Source organism: Triticum urartu, chromosome 1A, assembly GCF_056163025.1.
Source record: "Triticum urartu cultivar PI428250 chromosome 1A, HENAU_Tu73, whole genome shotgun sequence".
NCBI classification, from domain to species: domain Eukaryota; kingdom Viridiplantae; phylum Streptophyta; class Magnoliopsida; order Poales; family Poaceae; genus Triticum; species Triticum urartu.
In genome coordinates, this window is record NC_141873.1 from 221,574,740 (window position 1) to 221,584,598 (window position 9,859).

Genomic DNA, 9,859 nt, shown 5'->3' on the forward strand with positions numbered 1-9,859 from the left:
AGCAGCTTAAGCAAAACTTCAACACTGATAAAAATGGCTGGGAGACTGAAAAGGTGGCTTTATTGAAGAGAGCAGAGGATGCTGAAGCCGCACTTAAACCGGTGACTAACGAGTTGTCCGGTTTAAGGCAGCAGACCAATAACATGTCGTCGGCCATCTTCGGTAAGTAGGAAACATGACTCCTTTGCATCTCAATAAACATATTATAAACATCTGCTGGCTTATCAATAAATTTATTGATACAGGTTCTCAGAGCGTCAAGTTGGGCTGAGATATGCGCATCCGGCTTAAAGCTGTCTACACTCTTGTAGAACAGTTATACACTGGCACCCGACGTACCATTGCTGCTGCTATGCACAAGAAATATCCACCCACTCTCACCAAAGATACATTGGAGAGGTTATCAGTGCTGCCCAAAAGTATTGATGATTTAAAGCGAGCAACTGCCAGAGCTGGTGCATTGACTGCTTTAAGCCGGGCAAAGGCGTGGCAAGCATATCTGGATCTAGAAGATTTGGCCAATGGTTGCCCAAGTATCAAAGAGGACGGATCTGCCTTCAGTGCTGATGACTTTGCATCCATTAGTAAGTAAGTTGGGTGAAGAAACCTATCTTTCCACATATTAGGTGGCTTATGATGCTGAGAACAAGAAAGTGAAGGCACCGGTTCATCAGGAGACGGATCTCATCCCGTTGATTTGTAAGCACACCTTCGCTCCTGACATTGATCCATCCAACCTTATTGATGATGAAGCTGTGTTTAGAGCATTGATCGATATCAACTGGGCTACGCCTAAGTTCCAGTTGATGGATAATCAAGGAGCTGAAGAGGAAGAAGAGGCGTAGGATGATCTGGAGGCTTCAACCTGCCAAGAGTCATGAGCCGTTTTATTAATCATAGCACTTTGATGTTTATGTCTCCAAAACACTTATCCTCTTTGGGCCATCGGATGCCATGTAATAGGCTAGTTAAACTTTGATCTGTCGTGCCATCATGCACGTTTTGTTTGCATAAGACTGCTGATCCGTCAGTTGAAGATTTGCCACTTATGCTCAGGATATCATCAAGTATGCAGGTCAGATTTATCATTTTTCTTACACACGAACAGATCACAAGTGCCCTGGCGGTTTACCCTAGGGCGGGTCACAATACCCCATATAAAAAGCACTGGTGACTATAACAATCCATAACCAGGTCCAGTTAATCACAACCTCATATAATCATTACAAAATATCATACCTGTGATATTTGCTCACACTGTCGGCTTATCATACATATGCAGTAAGGGTTACAGCCCAAAAATTGAGAGCACAAAGCCCTGTTCAATTAATTCATACCGCCGGCTCATAACGCCATATGCAGAAAGGGGTAACATCCCAAAGCTTAGAGCCAGTACTCTAAGCACAAGATCATCATATGCTGACGACTCAAAGTCCAAAGCCAGGTCGGGTTAACAAATGCCAGATAGATTCATATATGAACCATAAGGCAACATAGCCCTCATCGGTTTTCAACCATGTATTAACATGTCCCAAAAGATGAATCTAGATAAAAAAAGTTCAAATCAGATATAAATCAAAAACAAGGCTTTCATAGGCTGCCAAGCCTCAAAATCAAGTGCTTTTCAAGGGCCGCACAGCCGCTGAGTTAAACCTTCATTCAAACCTTGTAAGTCGGGCCTCACATGACCAATCGCCATTTTAACTTTGACAAGTTCAGGGTCTTTATAAGATTAGATGTCAAGAGTACGGCGAGTCATTCCAGGATTACCTGGGCGGAGTGGCAGACTTATAAAGGTAGGATAACCCGGATTTTTTGGCGAATACACCACGCGTCCAAGCCTATTACAAGGGTCATCAAAGCTTTGTCCATTAACCAGAGCCCCCAAGTAATATTTCATTCTAGGCATACACGCTGGATCAGCAGGATAGTCATAGATATGCTCAATGAGCAGGAAGCCCCCAAGTATTTGGTAACTATGGCGTACAAGCCGGATCAAGAGGGTAGTCATAGCTATGCTCAATGAGCAGGAAGCCCCCAAGTGATCATATGAAGTGACAATAAAGACTCATTATTCTCAGAAATGAAATGACAGAGGTCCTGAATTATCAAGGATGTCGGCTTTATTATATTCATTATAATATATACATTGTCAAAATAAGTACATCACAAGATCCAATGGCTCAGGTGTAATAAGGCCGAAGATGAGCAATATTCCACAGCCGGCGGGTCTCCTCCTCCGACGTGGGTGAGTCCTTGTGGTCTCGAACATCGATAAGGTAGTATGACCCATTGTTTAGATTTTTGCCTACCACCAAGGGTCCTTCCCAAGGCGGGATAGTTTGTGCATATCAATTTGATCCTAGATAAGCCGGAGCACCAAATCGCCTTCTTGAAAGGTCCTAGTTTTAACTCGGCGGCTATGATAGCCACGCAGATCTTGCTGGTAAACCGTCGAATGAGCCGCCGCACGATCACGCTCCTCATCCAACAGGTCAATAGCATCCTGACGTGCTTTTTCATTATCAGCTTCAACATAAGCCGCCACACGAGGCAAATCGTGACGGATGTCACTAGGGAGAACCACCTCTGCTCCGTAAACCATGAAAAAAGGTGTGTAACCCGTAGATCTGTTCGAGGTGGTATTGATGCTCCATAACACTAAGGGTAACTCCTCCACCCAACAACTCGGCGTCCTCTGCAAAGGGACCATAAGCTGGGGCTTGGTGCCTCTCAAAAATTCTTGATTGGCTCTCTCAGCTTGACCATTGGACTCGGGATGAGCCACTGATGACACATCAAGTCGAATATGCTCTCGTTGACAAAACTCTTTCATAGCACCCTTGGACAGATTGGTGCCATTATCTGTTATAGTGCTGTGGGGAAAACCGAAACGGAAGATCACTTTTTTATGAATTGAACCACTATGGCCGCGTCACACTTACTAACCGGCTCTACTTCAACCCACTTTGTGAATTTGTCAACCGCCACCAAAAGGTGGGTCTTTTTATCCTTGGACCTTTTGAAAGGCCCAACCATATAAAGCCCCCAAACTGCAAATAGCCAAGTAATTGGAATCATCCTCAATTTTTGAGCCGGCATGTGAGCTCGTCTTGAGAATTTCTGAAAACCATCACATTTACTGACCAAATCATCTGCATCAGCATCAGCCGTCAGCCAATAAAATCCATGACGAAAAGCCTTGGCCATGAGAGACTTAGAGCCGGCATGATGACCACAATCTCCTTCATGAATCTCTTGTAGGATCTCACGACCTTCTTCAGGAGAGACACAACGTTGAAAGGCCCCCGTAATACTGCGATTATGCAACTCTCCATTGACAATAGTCATTGATTTAGACCGCCGGGTTATCTTCCTGGACAAAGTTTCATCTTCGGGCCCCGGGTCATATACGCCAAATATGGAACTGTCCAATCAGGAATAGCATGAAGAGCCGCCACCAGCCGTGCCTCCGGGTCAGGAATAGCAAGATCTTCCTCTGTAGGCAGTTAGACTGAAGGATTATGCAGAATATCAAGGAAAATATTGGGTGGCACCGGATTAAGCTGGGATCCCAACCGGCTTAAAGCATCAGCCGCCTTGTTTTTCCTTCGATCAACATGCTCCACTTGATAACCCTTGAAGTGACCAGCGATAGCATCAACCTCTCGGCGATAAGCCGCCATGAGTGGGTCCTTAGAATCCCATGTGCCTGAAAATTGCTGAGCTACCAAATCTGAGTCACCAAAATACCTCACCCGGCTTAAGTTCATCTCCTTAGCCATCCGAAGACCATGGAGCAAGGCCTCATACTCAGCTGCATTGTTAGTACAAGGGAACATCAACCTCAAAACATAACAAAATTTATCACCTCGTGGGGAAGTCAAGATAACTCCAGCCCCCGAGCCTTCCAACTGCCTGGATCCATCGAAGTGAATAGTCCAATATGTGCTATCCGGCTTTTCCTCAGGCATCTGCAGTTCTGTCCAATCATTTATGATGTCCACAAGTGCTTGAGACTTGATAGTTGTGCGAGCCATATACTTCAAACCATGGGGTCCAAGCTCAATGGCCCACTTGGCTACCTGACCTGTGGTTCTCTGTTTTGAATAATATCCCCTAAAGGAGCAAAACTAACCACGGTGATGGGATGACCTAGAAAATATTGCTTGAGCTTTCGACTAGGCATGAACACCCCATATATCAACTTCTGCCAATGTGGATACCTCTGTTTGGACTCAATGAGTACCTCACTGATGTAATAAACCGGCCGCTGAACCGGATATTCCTTGCCTGACTCCTTCCTTTCCACCACAATTGCCACGCTAACAGCTTAGCTATTTGCAGCCACATACAACAGCAAGGGCTCTTTGTCAATGGGAGCAGCAAGAATCGGCGGCTCAGCTAATTGTTTCTTCAAGGCTTCAATCGCCTGATCAGCAGCATCACTCCAGACAATGTGATATGTCTTCTTCATCATTTGGTATAGAGGGATAGCTTTTTCACCCAACCGGCTTATGAACCGACTTAAGGCCGCAATGCGACCCACCAGACGCTGAACATCGTTAATACACGCCGGTTTAGCCAGGGAAGTGATAGCCTTTATTTTCTCCGGGTTAGCTTCAATACCCCATTCAAAAATCAGAAGGCCCAAGAGCTTGCCTGCTGGTACACCAAAGCCACATTTGATCGGGTTAAGCATCATCTTGTAGACCCGGAGATTGTCAAAGGTCTCCTTCAAATCATCTATCAGGGTTTCCTTCTTCCTGGACTTCACCACACTATCATCCACATACGCATGAACATTACACCCAATTTGATTATGAAGGCAATTTTGCACACACCGCTAGTGAGTCGCCTGGGCACTCTTGAGCCCAAAGGGCATAGACACATAACAGAAGGCTCCAAAGGGAGTAATGAAAGCTGTCTTCTCCTGGTCCTTAACTGCCATCTTGATATGATGATAACCAGAGTAAGCATCCAAAAAGCTCAAACGCTCACAACCCGCCATAGCATCAATGATCTGATCAATACGGGGGAGAGCAAAAGGATCAGCCGTACATGCCTTCTTTAGGTCTGTGTAATCCATACACATATGCCAAGTACTGTTTTTCTTAAGTACCAACACCGGGTTAGCCAACCACTCAGGATGGAAAACTTCAACAATAAACCCAGCTGCCAAGAGCTAGCCCACTTCTTCATCAATGGCCTTGCGCCTCTCTTCATTAAAACGACTAAGGAATTGCTTGACCAGTTTAAACTTTGGATCAATATTGAGAGTGTGCTCAGCGAGTTCCCTCGGTACACCTGGCATGTCTGAAGGTTTCCATGAAAAGATATCCTGTGATGTAGGGTAGAACCCTAATCGCCCGATCTTTCATGAAAGGAGCGGATCCCGCGAAGAACATGAGGAACACGAGGGGAAAACGAGGGAAATCACGAGGGGAAACACGAGATAATCACTTAACCAACAAGAAATAGTCACACATGTGCTAGATCCTCGAGTACATAAAGTAAGATACACGATCCACGATCAACTAGGGACGATACACGGTAACCGGTCTTCTCCGTGAGGAGGTCTTGAAGTTCTTCTCCAAAAGGAGGTCTTGAATCCAAAGGGATCTTCTCTGTAGAGGCCGCGGTCTCTCTCATGGAGTAGATCTGATGTGGATGAGCGAAGCTCTATCTCTCAAATGAGCTATCACAACGCCAACCCTAAACTGGTGAAGATGGAGAAGTATATATAGTCTAAGCCACAAGGGGTAAGTGGGAAAGGGATACATGGGCTCCGGAAGTTCCGGGCAGGTTCTGGCCGGGTTCCGGGCTATCCAGAGAGTTGGCGCACTCGGGGCTGGTCTGGACTCCGGGGCCGGAGGTTCCGGGAAGGTCGGAAGTTCCGGGCAGAGGCCGGAAGTTTTGGGCTTTCCAGGAGCTTGTCCTTGCTTCTTCTTCCTTCTCCTCTTCCATGCTTGGCCTTGGTCCTTGGATCCTCCATGGTCGTCTCGGTTGTACCTGAGTATATGCAAGGTCCATGCATGAGGTAGTAGCCATGTCTCATATGTGGAAAGTGACAGTTCGAAGAGGAGTGAGTTCACCTTGTGTCCAATGGCGTATGGTCAAGGTCTCATCGTATGTCCTCTTAGGGCTTGGGGAGTATTCAAAGTGTACAGGGGGATGATGGTAGGATGCTCCGCATCATCTCCCCTCCCTTGGGAAAGATCCAACATCGGATCGAAAACCTCATCACCATGGAAACGGTTGTCGTGGACGGACTTGTAGTTGGATGGAGTGGAAGACGTTGCGCAATCCAAGTACTCCAAGGTGTCGCCGGAGTGGTATACATGCAAAAAGAGCAAACACAAACAACACTCGGAAATACAATGGTTAGAGCACACAAAGTGTCAATCATGTAAGAATGAGTCCGTGCAACAAGATTGTTCGTGACAAAGCGCATGAAGCTTATCAAGATGATCTAGAATGATATGCAAAGCATTCATGGGAGAAAATGCAATCAATGTGCACACAAATGTGTTGTGAATATGATCAATGCAACCACAGTGCAAAATGGTGTCATAGAGAGACGGTGTATCAAAAGCATGAACATGGTAATTGGTGCTCAATGTGACTATGTGATCATGCAATTGATGGTGGGCAATATGATCATGATGTATGAATATGCCATCAAGAAAGATCACAATAAATTTGCTAAGGAAATGCACAAGCTCATATATCATGGATGACATGGAAATAGATGCAACAAGGCAATCATAATATGAGTCAATCCATGCATAAGATGCAAATTTGTTATGGGTGGTGTTGTACCATAGCTCAATGTTGTGGTAGAAGTGGTGGTTCGATGGTGAATCCACTAAGTCCGAGCACTCCTCAACTTGAAGGTCCATAGAGCCGATCTCCCATGTCGCTCCTCCATTCACGAGATGTATCATGTAGACAACAAGAAGGAGACAACAATGAAAGAGTGACCCATCCAATATGCGTAATTGAGGATGGCTCAAAGGGAAGGAGTTCACCTTTAGGAGATTCTTGCAAATGTTGGTGTTGCACATCGTGTATGCCTTCACATGACCAAATTGTCTCATGACGGTATCACCTTGTGAATCCATCAAAATGAAAGAACATGACAAACACTCGGAAAAACAAATGAGGTTAGCGGAGATGCAAAACCTATCATTCGTGAGGTAAGATACCCAACAAGTGTATGAATTGTGCTCATCATAAGAAAGGACAAGGGAGCATTTCATAGTATGGAGGCATATGATGCGAGAACAACCAAATAGAATAGGCGCAATCAAGCAAGCATGCATCACAAGTAAAGTGTCCAAGTCTCCAAGATCAATAATCATAGATGCAACAATTGGAGGCAAGCGACAATGAACAAAATATATCATGTGAGAGGCATGAACATATACGTCATCAACCCAAGAAAGCAAGTAAGAATGGAACATGGGTGATGCAACAAAGTAAGCTATCATATGAATCAAGGCAAGCAAGCTAGTAGTGCGAAGATGCAACGTACTAGAAGGAATCATGTCAATCATGTCATGTGTGCAAATAGTAGTCATGAATAATGCACAAGACACATCACAAGCATGAAGGCAAGATATGAGCAAAATAGCATCAATAGCATGAGGCACATGATAAACATGGCAATAGTAACAATGATCTCCAACAAGCATGCAAATACACATAGGAGTAGCATAATGGTGAATCATGGGTAGATGTGAGCAAGGGTCACAATTGCATGGCAAAGACATAGAAACAAGCATAACATGCAAAGTGAACACGTGAAAATGGGCATAACATAACAAGTGATATATAGCCCATAGCCATGTGAGAGACAAGTAGAATAGATGCGCGTAGTCGTTGCACGAAGAGAACGGTGGGAAGGGTAGTTCACGGGATCCCAAGTCATCTATGCTCTGAAGAGCTCGTTTCGTCAACTCTTGGGATTGAGAGGTTGACGAGTATACGTGAGTACCTACACAAAACAAAGACAAAGGGAAAATTGTGTGTGCGTGGTAGATGTACACATCATCCATCATGATGCGCATGTGCTTGTGCTGGTTAGCACAGAATATCCAATGCTCGAATAAATGAGATGCATGATATAGAAACATGTGATCCATCATGATAGGTTTGTTGTTATGTATAGCATAATGGAGACTCAAATTGTGTAATGCATCACAAGAAATATGTAGAGCATTGTTATTCATGGAATGCATATGGTGCAAGCAATTATGGGAATCATGCCAAGTACGGAATGCATCAAAATCTCCTAATATGTATGAGGAAAATATGGGGGTCTCCTCATGAGCATGAATGGAAACATCTCTTGGAGAATATTGACAACATCCAAAACAAAGCATATTTGGTTCTGTGTGATCATGGCATGGCATAGTAGATGAATTGCGCAAAGCATGTAAAGGAAGCATGGCAATATCATCACATGAAAAACAAAACCCAATGACCATCATCTCGTCATCTATGCCATAAGTGCAAATGGGATTTATGTTAATGGGGCATGCATAGCAACTATGTTGAGATTGAAATGATGCGATATGAGAGATCTCACTCATAGCATATGACAAGTTCAATGGATTGTCAAACATGATGTGACCAATAGAATTTTCACATGATATCATATGGAGCATAGCATCACAACTAGGCAAATCAACATGATCATCATCATATTCATCATAAATAGGTAAGTCATGACATGAAAAAGTCGCACTTGTATGAAGCATGGGAATAGGTGTGTCAACATCATGCAAGCAATCATTCGTAGAATAGTCCACTGGTGGGACAAGAGAAGCACCATCACCTATGTTACCTTTGGAGCATCGCTCATGTGTTGTAGGTGAGGTGTCGAAGACCAAGTCGTTGTGATGAGGACATCAATACCATCGTTACACCCACAGCCCCTGCTGCTATACATACTGGACCAATTACTAGAGCTCGCGCACGCCAATTGAATTATCAGGTACTTTCATTTCTTGGTAACGATTCTAATGTTCATGAGAATATGATGCTGCCTAAATTGGATACATTTGTTTTGCTTACAAATGAAGGGCCTAGCTTGGACAAGAAAGATGAACCTCGGAGCAAGTTCAAGCATGGAGATGATGGCATGCGCAAGGGGAACAAGAACGGAGTTACAAGTGATGATTCTAGGACTCTGAAGCCACCATAATGAGTGCATGAAGCATGGGTCGAAATATACAAGATGCTACTTCATAAATTTCGTCCAGAGGCTATTCTAGGTGTTGCATCACATTATTATTGGGCCAGGCCCATGTATTTTCGAAGTACTTAAGTATAGGCTGTTTTTAGAGTCCGTATGTGTGGGGAAACAAGAGTTAGGGTTGGTTTTGGACCCCTCCACCAAGCGCCATGAAATTCCCCCTCTTTCCTCCATATATACAGCCCTTAGGGCATCGTTTAGACTTTGGGTTTTGTTTAGATTAAAAGTTCGCCATAGCTGCAACTTCGCATACTTTGTTTGTGTCCAACGACCAGACCAAGACGTCACAGAACCCCGCCTTGATCAATAAAGCTTTCATCTTATATTCGCAATATGCATATTGCAATCTCAGTTTCTTGCTTGTTCTTCGTTTGCTCGCAGGAAACAGACCCTCGTGGTCAGGTTGATCTCGAGCCGCGGCACTACGGCTCAAAGGGACGACGTAGCGACAACACGCGGGTCAATGCAGCCATAAGGAGAACCACGGGGCGGCGGCGCTGCGGTCCGACGGGACGACGCTGCGGCAGCCCGTTGCTCAATCGGTGGAGGGGCGCACATACTTAGTGACGATCTTCGTAGAATTCAGCGTAGGCACGC